Source organism: Salvelinus fontinalis, unplaced genomic scaffold (assembly GCF_029448725.1).
Source record: "Salvelinus fontinalis isolate EN_2023a unplaced genomic scaffold, ASM2944872v1 scaffold_0367, whole genome shotgun sequence".
NCBI classification, from domain to species: Eukaryota; Metazoa; Chordata; class Actinopteri; order Salmoniformes; family Salmonidae; genus Salvelinus; species Salvelinus fontinalis.
In genome coordinates this window covers 174,386-191,028 of record NW_026600576.1, presented here as the reverse complement: position 1 = coordinate 191,028, position 16,643 = coordinate 174,386, and the positions used below count along the sequence as shown (strand labels likewise).

The window sequence follows — 16,643 nt, the reverse complement described above, 5'->3', positions numbered from 1 at the left end:
AGAGGAAGATCCTCAGAGCATCAGGCCTCATCCCTGCACAGAGGGAGGGGATCCTCCAAACAGCCAGTGTCCTTGTACAGAGGGAGGGGATCCTCTCAGCAGCTAGCGTCACTGCACAGAGGGAGGAGATCCTCCGAACATCAGGCCTTATCCCTGTACAGAGGGAGGGGATCCTCCAAACAGCCAGTGTCCCTGTACAGAGGGAGGGGGTTCTCCCAGCAGCTAGCATCACTGCGCAGAGGGAGGAGATCCTCCGAGCATCAGGCCTCATCCCTGAAGAGAGGGAGGACATCCTCCTCATAGACAGTGTCCTTGCACAGAGGGAGGGGTTTCTTCCAAAAACTACTGTCACTGTGCGAAAGGAGAAGATCCTCAGAGCATCAGGCCTCATCCCTGCACAGAGGGAGTTGATCCTCCTGAAGGTCATCGTCCCTGCGCACAGGGAGTGGATCGTCCCAAAGGCTAGTGTCCCTGCAGAGAGGGAGGAGATCTTCCTCACAACCAGTGCCCCTGTGAAGAATGGACACAATCATCCCCATGGTGGCACCACTGTGGAAATGGGATGGTGGAGCATGTACTCCACCTGTGGATTTCTATTCCAAGAGAAGAGGTCACTTAAACTTACCTAATTAGTACAGAAATTACCATTGTGATAGCGTGAGAATTAGCTGTGATAGGTAAAATGTATGGCTCATGTGAGTGTATATCTGTAATACTTTCATGCATTTTCTACATAACAGGTTTAGCTCCATTTTACTTTGACATTAGTCATTTAGCGCTCTTATCCAGAGCGACTTACGAGTGTATACATTTTCATACTCCAGTGAATCTCTCCAGGATTTCACATGGATTTTTTTGATATTTGCGGATAAATATGCTAGATTTTGCAGCAATATGCATTTGTTTTGTCCAATTTGTTGCAAAAATGCACTGTCAAGAGAAAAAACTGTGTTGATGTGTGGCTTGATTGAACCATATTATGCAGTAAATGTGCGGTGATTGGTTGAAATTGCGAGCTCTCTTTTTGTACTGTGGTAATGGGTCAGTTCTATGCAATAATATTGTGATGACGGGACTATTTTATGCAGAAATTGTTTGGTGATTGATCAAATTTGTAAGCACTCGCATAATATGCAGGGAATTGTTGATTTTGCAACCAAAACAATGTGATCGCAGAGTCCTGGAGTAACCTCCCAGTTATCCCTGTGACTGCGTGTAGGTTAAGATTGGGTTGTAACAGAGTATCAGAGCGAGACGTTTCTACCTGTCAGCTAGTAATTGTTCTGTATGGTGACATGAGCAGAGTGGCCTGACTTCTCCCACTTATTACAGATGTCCGACTTAGATATGTTGAGCATCCTGCTATGATGTCCATCACCAAGCCGGAACACTCCGAGGCCAACCCTCAGTGCCAGACTGGCAGCCGGCCGGTGGCTGAGCCCGAGACCCCTGCTGTTCACAATAACAGTGGAGGCTGGCTCAGCTGGGTCTTTGGTAGTGGAAGAGTTAATAAGAAGGAGGTTCATCTACCTGAGGACAAAGACAGATCTGTAAGGAACTGGTTATTAACACTATATTCTATGTAGAGACAATTGAGTGGATTTAAAAAAAAAAAACGATTGTGGCTTGCTTCACATTGCTAATATCTTCATCCTCAGATTGTCCGGGATCCAACTCTGCACAGATGGGTTAACAAAACTGAGCCCAAGGCTGAGGTACACACTTAAATTCAATGAAATTAAAAACAGTGAACAACCATTGTATTTTAACTGTGATAATATTACTAACAATTTGGAAAATGTGTTGATGTTTTTTACAGAACAAGTGTGTACCACCACCTCCACCGATGGGGACATATGGATATCAGGGGAACACTGGCAGTGTCCCCGAAGGAGTGAATCCTTACTCTATGAAAGCAGGTGAATATTGCTTTAGAATACATGTGGTTTAACCAAGACTGTCAGCCGATCATAGATGTCCCTGGTGGTCTCCTGCTAACACCTTTCCCACTACCAGCAGGTCTATGGGGCAGCAGATACCCTACAATGCATTACAATGATGGGACCAACTCAAAGCCTCCAAGCCATGGGCCTGGACTCCTTCCTAGATAGCTCTCTGGCTTGCTCCCTCCTTCACACTTTGACCTCATGGCACCAATGGTTGTGCCACCTGACACTCTACCCTACTGAGGTATGACTCTACAAAAAAACTTCCAAATTGTATCCATTCATCATTAACTGAGATTTTTCTTTAACATAGCAAGTGGCTGAAATAGCAAGGATGTTAACTATTTTTTATTTTTGTTCAAGAGGCCATTTGCCCAGAGTGGATTTGCCATACATAGATTTTTTCAGCTTTAAAAATCTTCAGCATAAAAAAGTATTAAAAGATGATCTTTTAATTAAATCTCTCTTTTGTGTCCTCATGTTCACATTAATTTGATGTGTTCTATCATCATTTACAATGCTTATTACTTCTGCATTTCTTTACAGACAAGTGTATATTATACACATATATTTTATTTTAGACATTACAAAAACATATTTTTGTGCATTTTGGATTTCCTACATATACCTGTACAGACAAGTATATTTTATACATATCTATTTTTTTAACGACATTTTTGTATGTATTCCATAGACAGAACTACATATATTGGAATCGAACGTTCGCAGAGATTGTTTTGACTGGAGTGATGCTTAGGACTTCATTAAAAAATCTATCCCGTTTTATTTTACCACTACAGTCTGTTCGTCGGACGAAACTGGAGAAAAATAACTAGTGTCGAAAGTAAACATCGGCACCTCGATGGTGTCAACTCTGCTTATGTCTGCGTAATGAAAAGGTAGGGGGGAAAAGAAAAAAACATCTGGTCTAGCGATCGATGACAAATTAAATGGTGCCCGTGTAACAGTTTTACTTCTGTCCCGAACCAGTGACCCTTTGCACACATATACAACAGTTACCCATCGCTCCACAAAAGCCGCGGCCCTTGCAGAGTAAGGGGAACAACTACTGCAAGGTCTCAGAGCGAGTGACGTCACCGATTGAAACGCTATCAGTGCACTACCCCCCAAACTAGCTAGCCATTTCACACCGGTTACATCCAGCATAACCCCTCATTCAATTACGCCAGTGGCAAACAGTGAAATGTGAGGAGCAGGAACAGCTATAGCCCTCAAACTCACCTCTGGGTCTCAAAGCCAGTTCCACTGCATTTCTCCATTGTTCTCCTGTCATCGGGGACTGATCTAGACCTGGGACACCAGGTGGGTGCAAGTCATTATCAGTTAGAACAGAAAACCAGCAGGCTCGTAGGGCAGGGGAGCGTTTCCCAAACTTGGTGTGCATTTTGGTTTTTGTCCTAACACTACACAGCTGATTCACATTACCAAAGCTTGATGATTAGTTGATTATTTGAATCAGCTTTGTAGGGCTAGGGGAATAAAAAGAAAATGTGCAGCCCTTTGGGGTTCAGGTGACTGAGTGTGGGAAGCCTTTGTCATAGGGTGAAAGTTGAATACCCCTGGACTGTAGGCTGCACACCTTGGGTCAAATATTAGATTCTGTAGCTGTGTATTTTATCAAAACAATTCTGTTCTACAATGGTTCCTTTCCTTAGTTCAGGGTAAGTAGTAGCAGGCCTAGAAGAGTCTTATGCGACGCAAACATTTGAGTTGTGTTCTTCCTCCTTTTAATCAATCATAATAATTTGTCAAATGCCTTACAGGTTGTTTTGGCTATTGTTGGCAGCTGTGGGCATACAAGCACAACAGAAACCTTCTATAAGTATGCATTTTTCACCCTACAAGTTCAAGCACTAAGCGTTTGACAATATATATTTTAACTAACCTTTCCCATTCCAGATGACCTCAACGCTGAATGCCTTGGTAACGTTATTCGTTTGAGTGTCGCTCCTCTTTTTAAAGAGGTTGATGCTGTCTTCAGTGAGTTTGTCTCTTATGATTCTCCTTTCATAATTCATGAATTGATATTGTTTGTCAACTATTGTGTTCACACCATCTCCATCCCTTCCAGATGACACACAAATCATAAACCTGACGCCTGGCCTTGCTACTCAGTGTGGATTCAGCTTTAAATTTGACCCCATGGGGAATGCCATGTTTTTTGCTTCTCTTCAAAACTGCTTTTCCCAAAACATGGTAACCCTAAGCACTGTAGTGTTTGCCTTTCAGTGTCACTGCATTTGCAACCCATAATGTAGCAACGTCATTTTATTTAACCTTTGACATTGAGTCATGCTGAGACCAGACTCTCTTACAGATAAGCCCTGTATACACAAAGATACCAGTCAATATGTGCATCACTAGATGAAAAATGTAATAATTGAAAACAAATGCATTCTTCAGTAAAAAGGTCCTCAATAAGCCTGAGTTGCTAATTCATACAATTTTAGAGCATGGAGGTTATTAGAAGTACGGTGTCAGAAACATTTTAAGCAGTTTTACCACCCCTGGGTCTGCTATCTCTTACCTCTACGTTAACGATGACGTAAGGTACAGCAGAAGTTTATGGAGGGCTTTCAGAGGGCCAGCCAACTTTCTGATACAGACTGCAGTGATTTGTACTACTGAGCTTTTCTCCTGTAGTGTGGCTTCAATACAGTGGCAGCTGCATTCATATAGGCAATTTTGCCACAGTCTATAACTTGCATGAACGTCAACTGAATTATTTGTTTTCTGCTATATAATGAAAGGCTTTAATTATTTTTTTCCTTCCCCCTTCATTTTAGGATGATAAGATGTTCAGCTTGGTCATGCAGTTCAGGCTGCCAGGAAACCACATGAATGAAGACCCTGTGTATAGAGTGGGCAAAACCTGTAGCTACACCATCTGGACCTCCCGAGAGATTCTGTGCGACCGCAACTACATGGAGGCAAGTGAGCAGAGCATGCCCCAAAGGACATGTTTACGGTCGAGCTTGTTGTACTGCCTGTATAAATGATCTGTCTAGAGCTACAACTGTCCAGTGTTTCATTTCTTCTGCTTCTGTGACACAAAGTAGAGGGTCTTGACTCTCTCAATTCAATACTCCTTAATTTAAGGAGGTGAGTGGACAGATTGAGAACTGGCCCTTGATTTCGTATTGTATGGGAGGGAGAAAATGCATAGGGAATAATGGCCTTTCTTCTCTAGGTGTCTGTCAGAAGGACTCTTCCAGACATCCAAACCGTCCCTGAACAGCCCACTGGAGGCCCGAAAGCACGGAGCGGCAACTTCCGGAGAGGAGCTGAGGTAGCCATATTTCAGTTTCTGTAATTTCACTACAAGATGGCGCTATTTGTTGACAATTTGTTTAATTCCTGTTTCCATTTCCTGAGACAGGCTGTTGCTTCAGGATACAAAATGACAACAGTTGTCTTTAGTCCTAGCAAGAAGGTCATGAGTGTGGATGAGGTCCAAAGAAAGGGCTATGCAATAGCCAACACTCCCACACGGCTGGTGTTAAGAAGCCCTCATAATGCAGAGGAGACATACCTCCAGAATGTAAGCTGACTTTCTCCACTTCTTCCATGAACTGGGTCATGTTCAGTAGAGCAAAAATTTGGAAACGGTGGCCCTACCTGAACTCTGCAACATATTGTTAATACGGTGTGCCCTACTGAACACGGCCCTGGTGTGGTTGCCCCCTGAACAGGTAGCTGGGGTTCCGATGCGGGTGCTCTCAGCCTCAACCTTCTTTGAGCAGAAGTGGCTGGTTACTCGAGTAGATGCCACGGCTGTTTGTCCAACACCAGGTTGAGTGTGAAATAATGGACTAACTTGGCAAATTAAGATCCTATGAACCCAATTCTTAATTGGCTCCAGACAAGACTTTGATTTGTTTTCAGTTGCAAAATGTTCTGTTATGATGTGTACTTGGTTTCTTGTTTCACTGCAGGGGCAGTGGCCTTTACTCCAGAAGTGATCACCTGGTACATGCCCAAGCACATAGACCCACTTTTCTCCTCTGATGCCTTCACCATGTTGGAGGTGTACATGGGAATTGACGCTAAGAGGCTGGACACTGAGGAAATGGCTGCCAGAAACTACTCGGTTTTAGTCAGAGGCTCATATTATTGTTGAAATTCCGGTGGGGGCGGTTGGCGGCTATTTCAAGGTCAGCTTTGGATGAGTGACATGTTCCTGTTTAATTTCTAAATCAAATCTTATTTGTAGAGGCCTTTTTACTGCAGCAGTTGACAGTGCTTTGCAGTAACCCTTTGCCATCTCTCATGGGATAACTCCTAGAAATGTTGTCTTCTGTTAAATGTTTCTTAGTGATTAATTGTCTGCTTAATCAGGCTAATATACAATGGATTGTTGGGTGTGTGTGTATACAGCCTGACACATTGGATTTGAAAATCGTGTGAATGTTGCAAAAAATGACACTTAAACATACTCTACTGTTTATCCTTCAGCCGCTTGAAATTTGAGACCAAATATCCACACTAAAGTATTGTTTACCTGACTTTTTAGGGAGCCGGTAGCTTTGCCACTCAACTGAATGCAAGCAACGTTCGGTTACACTCGGCTACTGTTTACATATTGTGTTTACTTTGCGTGGCGGTCGCTTTGGAAATGCAAGTTGACAACCATATGCCTACCAGCTCTCTAAAGTCGGGTAAACAGATATTGTCTTAAATTACGAGCGGCTGAAGGACAAAACACACAGATAACCGGTAGAGTAACATTCTGGCTTGTAAGGAACATTTAGCTGTTTTTGCACTCCACTTGTGTATTACAGCCTGACTGCATCACTCGTCTCCCTTTACAGAGCCATATTCAGGATGACCAGTACTTTGTCACTTACACCATTGAGCCCATGCTTGAGTTGCTGTGGATCGAGGAGGTCGCACACGAGGACACACGCTACAAAGTCCTCTTCCCTATCACAACACCTCCGATGGCCAGGCCTCCACAAGTTCGCAACTGTGAGTCTGGTTTAGTTAAATAGTGCCTATGGTAATTTGGGATGCCTGAGTTGTTCATTAGGCACAAAACAGAAGAAAATGTACTGAAACGGGGAGGCAATAACAAATGTCCATTTTCGACTTCAATTGTACCGCATTTCAAAATGTTTTTTTTGTTTGCCAATGAACAGACACGCCCTTAGACACAGTTCCTGAGCATGCAGTGTTTGTGCTTGAGTTGGGAACCTTCAACCTTGATGTGGAGCTGCTGAACATCACCTTTCCCACCATGGTGCTAACTGTTGCAGAGTGCAACGCCAGAGGCTTCAATGTTCAGGAGCAGAGATCCCTGGACAACACCTTGAAGAGCTTCAGGATGGAGGTGCCCTTCTCAGACCCGGTGGTCTTTAAGGAGGTGTGTGTCTGTTAAATTCAAAGCAACACGCAGTGATTTGTACATGCCCTAATAAGTGGGCCACCAACAAAATATAAATAATGGCTCAAGTGTACTTTGTATCCCTCATTTACTCAAGTGTTTCCATTATTTTGGTAGTTGTATGCAGTCACTTGACAATAGTACTGAATTTAGAGGAATGAGTGCAACATTACTTTAAGTATATAGTTTGTTTTAATAGTCCCCGTATGTACTTAGTTGTCACTTGATATTGAATAGAGTTCTGTTACAACAATAATGCTATCAATTGACCAATGCTTTTAACTTCACTACAGAGAAGGGCGGAACAAGGTGTCACAACCTTCACTCTTCAGCTGATCTACGGCCTGGTCGTCTTTCCAGAGTACGCTCCTTTCTCTCACTCTGCCGTTGTGGACGCTGTACTGCTGGACATTGGTATGTCTCTGGACTAGGCCAAACTACTGTTGAATGGCTTCCCCTCGTTAAAGATTGCAGTGAAAGCCCAACTAGCCATACTGTAGGTTTTTCCTATGCAGTCTCTCTACAAAGACAATGTTAAGCTTTAGAGTATTTGGACCCAGTGTCCTGTTCCTGGTTTGCCAGGATCGTGTTTTTATTCTGAACAAAGTTTTCTCCTTGGACAAGTTCAAGTAGTACCTTCCTGTTTTTTTGTGCTTAATGAACACAACCCTGTTTGTCCTTGTAGTGCCACCCTCAGTCACTGGCAACTGTGATCAGGAGAACTTTCACATCACTGTGGACTACAGGAACCAAGATCCCTTTTTCGTGGTCTTGGTTGGCAAGCGGCTGCTTAACCATGAGCTTGCACAACAGTATTTGACAGAGGGCGACGCAGACTTCACCATCACGTTGCCCTTCTCTTCGCCGGACGCAGTGTTTGAGGTACGATGCTCTCCCAAAACATGTTAACCTAAATTGCAGCAGCTAGCCTCGCTTTCCTTACCCTGTATACATGCATACAATATTGGACTAATGAACTCTCCCATTGGTTCCCAGTCGGTTCACCCGTCCTCTGTCAGGAGCAGGCTGGATGTGGCTCTGTTGAATCCTTACAACAACATGACCATCAAACACTTTTCCCTGGCTTGCAGCTTCCTCAAAACGCTGACTGGTTGGTTCTCAAACAATTACTTCCGATAAATAGTCGTTTGACATGGTTACCAAACCTGGGTTTCTTGCAAATACTGTGAGTCTAATAGTAGTGCCAGATGGGCATGGTTTGCACTTTTGGTGCTATTCCATTGGTTCTACTGGGCTCAATGAAGTGTAACAAATACAGAACCTGTCTTTTGCTCCCCCACCCCCAAGAGTGTTTCTCTAACGGAACGATGACTGCGCTGGCGGTCAAGGTGGAGTCTGCTCCCAGTCTGAACCCCGGTCAGCTGACCCTGAGCGACCCCGCCTGTGGTCCCACCTACAGCGACGATCGCTTCGCCTACTTCCACTTCACTGTCAACTCCTGTGGCACCACCAGGAAGGTAAATTGACTATTACCCTGAGGTGATGGGTACTGTGTATTTACGGACTGTTTGCTTCTGCAGGCTGTAATAAGTCAATTCCCCTCTACTACATAGTTTATCAACAATGTCATGCTGTATGAGAACGAAATCTCCTTGCCAGATGAACGTAAGGTGAAGCTGAATGGCACGACGTCTTCAGAGGAGGAATATCAGTAAGTACGCATCACAATTGTAGCTGTTAGATTTTATAGGTTTTTTTCTTCACCAATTGCTCAACTTTGTATACAGGGAAAATGTGCCTCTACTACCAGTGTTTCCACTCCACTGCTTGAAGTTTCCCCTATTGAAGTTGCCTACATCCCTCTTTTTAGGTTAAAGGTTTCCTGCTACTATGTGGTCAACATCACTCGCACATTGGCCTTCCTCACCAGGCCGCGTGACAACGAGCATTTTGCCGAGATTGGGACGGGTCGACAAATGGTCAGAATGAGACTCGCTCAGGGTAAGCGTGCACTAATTAAGAATTTCAACTTGGCCTCTAAATTCTAATCACTCCTGATGATCTGGAAATGGAATATACACTGCTCAAAAAAAATAAAGGGAACACTTAAACAACACAATGTAACTCCAAGTCAATCACACTTCTGTGAAATCAAACTGTCCACTTAGGAAGCAACACTGATTGACAATACATTTCACATGCTGTTGTGCAAATGGAATAGACAAAAAGTGGAAATTATAGGCAATTAGCAAGACACCCCCCCAAAACAGGAGTGATTCGGCAGGTGGTGACCACAGACCACTTCTCAGTTCCTATGCTTCCTGGCTGATGTTTTGGTCACTTTAGAATGCTGGCGGTGCTCTCACTCTAGTGGTAGCATGAGACGGAGTCTACAACCCACACAAGTGGCTCAGGTAGTGCAGTTCATCCAGGATGGCACATCAATGCGAGCTGTGGCAAAAAGGTTTGCTGTGTCTGTCAGCGTAGTGTCCAGAGCATGGAGGCGCTACCAGGACACAGGCCAGTACATCAGGAGACGTGGAGGAGGCCGTAGGAGGGCAACAACCCAGCAGCAGGACCGCTACCTCCGCCTTTGTGCAAGGAGGTGCACTGCCAGAGCCCTGCAAAATGACCTCCAGCAGGCCACAAATGTGCTTGTGTCAGCATATGGTCTCACAAGGGGTCTGAGGATCTTATCTCGGTACCTATTGGCAGTCAGGCTACCTCTGGCGAAAACATGGAGGGCTGTGCGGCCCCACAAAAATGCCACCCCACACCATGACTGACCCATCGCCAAACCGGTCATGCTGGAGGATGTTGCAGAACGTTCTCCACGGCGTCTCCAGACTCTGTCACGTCTGTCATGTGCTCAGTGTGAACCTGCTTTCATCTGTGAAGAGCACAGGGCGCCAGTGGCGAATTTGCCAATCTTGGTGTTCTCTTGCAAATGCCAAACGTCCTGCACGGTGTTGGGCTGTAAGCACAACCCCCACCTGTGGACGTCGGGCCCTCATACCACCCTCATGGAGTCTGTTTCTGACCGTTTGAGCAGACACATGCACATTTGTGGCCTGCTGGAGGTCAATTTGCAGGGCTCTGGCAGTGCACCTCCTTGCACAAAGGCGGAGGTAGCGGTCCTGTTGCTGGGTTGTTGCCCTCTTACGGCCTCCTCCACATCTCCTGATGTACTGGTCTGTCTCCTAGTAGCGCCTCCATGCTCTGGACACTACGCTGACAGACACAGCAAACCTTTTTGCCACAGCTCGCATTAATGTGCCATCCTGGTTGAACTGCACTACCTGAGCCACTTGTGTGGGTTGTAGACTCCGTCTCATGCTACCACTAGAGTGAGAGCACCGCCAGCATTCAAAAGTGACCATAACATCAGCCAGGAAGCATAGGAACTGAGAAGTGGTCTGTGGTCACCACCTGCAGAATCACTCCTTTTTTGGGGGTGGCTTGCTAATTGCCTATAATTTCCACCTTTTGTCTATTCCATTTGCACAACAGCATGTGAAATTTATTGTCAGTGTTGCTTCCTAAGTGGACAGTTTGATTTCACAGAAGTGTGATTGACTTGGAGTTACATTGTGTTGTTTAAGTGTTCCCTTTATTTTTTTGAGCAGTGTAGAATCTTGGAAGGTGTCCTTTACAAAACCATTCCCAAAAATGTAAGCCTTATGATATATTACTCTTGTGTTCTGAGATCTACAGGTGTGGCTATGGCGTAACGTTGAGGAGCTGATTTGGGAATTTGTCAGAAGCCTCTGGTGGGGGGGGGGGGGGTTCATCGGGGCACAACAGGATATGATAAACGTGTGTTTCTTTATGGACAAGTTGAGATCGTACCTCGCTGTTTTGTGCCCACCGGTTGTCTCGTTCTGTGTTCCAGACGCCTCGTATAACACGTTCCACCAGGAGGAGGACTATCCAGTGGTGAGGTACCTGAGACAGCTTCTGCACTTTGAGGTGGAGCTGACCAGGTCCTCTGACCCTAAGATAGCGCTGGTGCTTGACCACTGCTGGGCCACCCCCAATGAGGACCGTGACTCCCGACCCCGGTGGAATCTCATCATTAATGGGTAACTTGTTGTTTTTGGGCCTAAACAAGTGTTATTCCACAGGTGTGGTTCCTGAGTAATTAGCAACCTATCATGCTTGGCAGGCCATTTACTTTGGCTACCGTGGCTATGCCCCCATCCATAGGTAATGAGTGGTCACAATGGTTTGAGCTTAACGATGTGAGCAGTATGCGGTCTGTCACCAGATCTCCACCCAAATGAACACTTATGGGAGATTCTGGCGCGTACCATCACATGCTTGTTATCACTGCAGCGTAGCATTGAAACAGAACGTATGATGCAAACAAACGACTCTAAACCGCGTTGTCTGAAAAGCATCTAAACAATGTTTTGTACTGATGAGAAATAAAGGTCTTCACAACTTTATTCCACCTTTGCTTGTAAAATATATAAATGTTAATGCTATCTAGTCTAAATAACAGCTAGACTTGTTTTACAATGTGCTCACCAGTGATGTGGTACAAGGGAGCCATGTTTGTCAATCAAGAACTCCCTAATCCCATTCACTGTGCCCATTGCCTGAGATCTTAACTTAGTTTGGCCACTTCAGCGTGTGACAAATCTTTGTACTTGTTACGGCGTACACATGACAAGTAGTTTACAATTAACAAATCAAAAAGCCAATTGTCACCTCCCCAAATACAAGCCTAGCTAAACAGTTGCAAGATATAGATCAATCCATTAAGTCCTCGGGAAGTTATTGTGGAGAGGATGATGCAGGAAATGTTACTTGGGGGATTTATCAGTTTTTCTAAGCTAAATACCCCTGGAAAGGGGGGTCTGATCTGGCAACCCTGTGATGCCATGTTCAAATCAACTAACGGCTTGGAAGTCTTTGTCTTGAATGCACTGAAGTCTATGGGGGTACTCCGAGATCCCAGGTGTCTTAAACACCATACGTCAGTTGAGTCTGACAGACGCTTACGTGATAACCCGACTGCATTGTATGGCGTTAGCTCATATTCGGTACCACCTTCAAAAGTGTTTTACACACGTGTCCATTACAATCTAGGCAAGAATCAGAATGCAGGCATAAAACGCTAAGTACATTATACTTAGGGTATGCTACAGTAGAAACGTTACACAGAAAATAAGGCATTTTGATAGGAATGCACGCATGTCCAGTTATTTGTAAGGAAGGCAATGTGGGCACCAGGCAATAAATGTGCCAGGGGGAAAGTTTGTGAGCGGCTGGCAAGCTTGGCTGGCAAGCTTAGCTTGCCTTTCCGATTTGGTTTCATACAACTGCTCTTAACACTGACTGAATACTTGTTGAATTCAGGCACAAGTGACCTCTTGTGTTTAAAACGGTTATGCGCTTAACATAATGGATGGTTCACACGCCTGTGCAGCATGGAAGTTGATGTTTGAAACTGAATAGGATCAGTTGACAGGATCCCTAGAAGTTGATGCCACTTTCAATGGAATTTCCTGTCCTAGAGGAATGCGCTAATTGGGAGTTGCTAAAAATGAACAAAAACCACGGTCAATTGTAGCAGCATCTTGCTAGCCTTATTTAGCTAGCTAATGTTCATATTTAAAAAAATGTTACGACACAGCTGGGTTTGTCATAAGCATTGATTTGGGTGAGCACTTTGCCACAGATGGACACCGCTGGCCTAATTTTTTACTTTGCCATCTTCTCAAGAATTTAAATTGGGTAACCTATTGAAAGATGACTTATTTTTCCTACATTGTAATGGACACTGCAACCTTTAGTAGATGGGCTACAATGACTTTGCCCATGATTATGCAGGCTGCAAATGACACTTTATTTTGCGGGTGCCTTTTCAGTATCTGGATACATGTTACACCAAGCAGTGGAGTGAAGCAACTTTATTGGTCAAAACTATTTATTTGGGGGATTGGGTTTGCCAAATGCTATCAAATCACGCAATTTTACAATTTTTATGAAATGGTTGCAAAACCCCAAATTTGGCACAAGGCTCATCTGTCACGGGAGTAACTTTGCAGCGGTTTATTAAATCAAATGTCACCCTGGTGGGGGTGGTAGCAGTTTGAAAAAACAGGCTGATAATGTTTTGTAGATCATAGGAAAAGACACCACATTCACATGGCTGTGCACGAAATGAGCAGTTCAGATTTGTCACTTCAGCTGCAACTATCATACTTGGCTTAAATCGTTGAGTAAAATCCTGAGAAAGCCCTGGCCGTCTGTCAGCTCAAGTGGATTTGTACTGGTGTGGGCGTTTGTCTCAATGTAACGTCTTCAGATTTCACAAATCCCTTTTTGCTAATATCTGTCAGTTAAACAGGAAATGATAAACCTCCCAAAGATGCAAATGACAAGTAGGCCTTAACTGTCAATGCGTAGGTTACTTTGTATAGTAGAGCTGCTCCCTTCACAGAAGTCCTCCACGTGTATCTGATGCCATGGGTGTAGAATATATTTTGTGACCAATTTTTCCGACAGCGGAAGAATTGCTCTGGCGCATTGCATGAAATTCCTAATTAAAATGAAGAACTTATTTTGAAAATATGATACCGACTGTCTATTCGGGAACTAAGGGTTGAACCACGGTCAATTGATCAATATTCAGGTCGCCTGTAGTCTGACCATTCTGGATCATTTAGAATTTGAAGAACCATTTAGAGGGACGTCTCACCACATGAGAATGCATTCATGTCAATGTAATTGAATATACATGTTGGACATACGACGTAGACATTTGACAGCCGTCATTTAACTAGCTATAAAAGCCTTTGCAGTAGACAAAGTAATATTGTTGAGAAATGCTATGGCATTGCTAGTATGACCCTCCCTTGACAAATTTAAATGCATTTTTTTTCTTCAAATAGGCAGCCCAATATCTGTTTTTTAATAAATAAAAAAATATACTAAATCAGATTTTTCCAGGTCTGATGGGCCAAAAGATCAGAAATTAAAACCAACAAACTACTGTCGTGACCTTGAATTATCTGAGGACTGTTTAATTGTTACCCGACTCTAATGAATCGTGTTAGGATTTGGGGTGCCGAGGAAACGGTTTTAAAGATACCGTCTCCCGACTTAAACTCTATACGGTAGAAATCTATTACATTGCTAAAGTCAACTTATTAACCATTACATCGTATCCTCCTCGCAGCTGCAAGAACCCCAGTCTTATGATTCAGTACTATACAAATTGGTTTCATTTATTTACTAGCTAAACACACGGGTCCCTAGTGGACTGACACAATATGATGGCTCCCCCACCCATGGTTCCATAAGGGACACTTATCGTTGTTACATTTTTGCATTAATGTATTTGTGGGATGCCGCCGTGGAAAGGTAGGTGGTTGGGTCTTCTCTCTGATTGGCTCCCTGAGGTCACAATGTCAATAGTTGTCCGTGGCTCCAATGACTAGTCTTGAACGGAACTTCAGGATGGATTTTCCTTTCACTCATTCTGGAAGATGGGCTAATCAACCCTGTCTGTCACGCCCTGGCCTTAGTATTCTTTGTTTTCTTTATTATTTTAGTTAGGTCAGGGTGTGACATGGGGAATGTTTATGGTTTTGGGTGTTGTTTATGGTAAAGGGGTTGTGTATAGTATATGGGTTTGTGTGGAGTACATGTTTCTAGTGTTGTCTATGTATGTTTAGTTGTCTAGGAGAGTCTATGGTTACCTGAATGAGTTCCCAATTAGACAGCTGATTTCGGTTGTCTCTGATTGGGAGCCTTATTTAGGGTAGCCATGGGCTCTCATTGGTTGTGGGTAATTGTCTATGTAAGAACGTTTGTAGCCAGTGTGTGTAAGTGCACAACGTTTGTAGCGTCACGGTTATTTTGTTGTTTTGTTAAAGTGTTTTTGTGTCGTGTTCATCTTCGTGTTATAATAAAAGAAGATGGCTTATTTTCCAACTGCTGCATTTTGGTCCGTTAATCCGCCACACGATCGTGACACTGTCGCTGATTCCTCAGTGGGTGATGAGAGTAGGATGGTTTGGATATAGTAGCAGAATGGTCCCACTGAAGTTAGCTTTTCTAGGTACTTGGCTCAAACAGCTAATCGGCTGTACCAGTGACTGTCTGCCTGAGGGGTGTTTATTCTCCCTCGTGTTGGTATTCAGGTTTCGGACCACTTTGGACATGAGCTGCAGCTCGCCGTCCTTAGGAAGGTGCGTTTAGGGAAGTTCCAACCATTTCAAACGTGTAGCTAGCGACTCACGGTTTTCTGGTCTAATGTTAATTTCAGTTACCATCCTTTTATGCACTCTGGCCGCCGGGGACAATTCTGTCAGTCTGGCCCGCTCTCTGATGTCACTTGTGGCATGGCTACTTACTATGCACATTTTCTAGGAGTTTCTCTAATACGTTCAAAAGTGAATACTGGAACAATATTTCTAACATAAGACTGGTCAGAGATAGAAAAAGAATGTCATGTTGATTCTTATTTTGTGATTTAAAAAAAAAAGAAGGAAATACTGGAACTAGAAAAGTGCTCACACTACAGGTAGGAAGTCTCGAGCCTTTACATTGTATATGAAATATGTTGGGGGTTTTCAAGACCGAGGGGTAAGAGTTTTGGTGGAAAGAGCTGGGTAAAAAATACATTAGTTCATACTGGAGGGTGAGAAGGAACCCAATTCTCCTGTCATTTACAACACGGTGTGAATTGATCTGATCCTCACAGGACAGTCATGACACCATAAGACTTCGTACACAAGGCGGTTGGGGTTTACAGTGTTCTTGTTCCTAACTTAGTCCCTCTCTCTACACTGGCAGTTGTGAGAACCCGGAGGATCCGTACCGTGTAGTCTTCCACCCGGTGGTAGCTGACGCCAGGGTCCACTTCCCCCCTCAAGTCAAACGCTTTGAGGTCTATATGTTTTCCTTCGTCGAGGATGCGGTTGAGCCGAGTGGCCAGGTAACAAATTTCACCCAACAATCTTTATTGGTTAATTTTGTGAGTGGCAATCATCCCTTTTAAATTTCTGACACCATCAAATCTTTGATTCCTAGGTCTTTGTCCATTGTGATGTGGTCATCTGTGACGCCAGTAGTCCCTCTGGCGGCCCCTGTAGTGGACAATGTGTGAATCAGGACAACTCGAAAAGAGGTAGGTCTTGTTTTATGCTTTCCAGACCCTGTCAGACCATAACTGAACTAATAGGTTCTCTCTCTCAACAGGTCAACGACATGTCAAAGACCTCTTTGAGGAGCGTCATTTGTATGTTTCTTCTGGATACATTCTTTGGGTGTAATGTCTTATTCTAACATGTCAAATAAAGTGTTCTATATAACAA

General features: G+C 43.9%; 1 pseudogene; it reads left to right on the top strand.

Moving 5' to 3' along the window:
• Nucleotides 1-9: 9 nt before the first annotated feature.
• On the top strand, nt 10-16,643 carry LOC129845783 (uncharacterized; annotated as a pseudogene).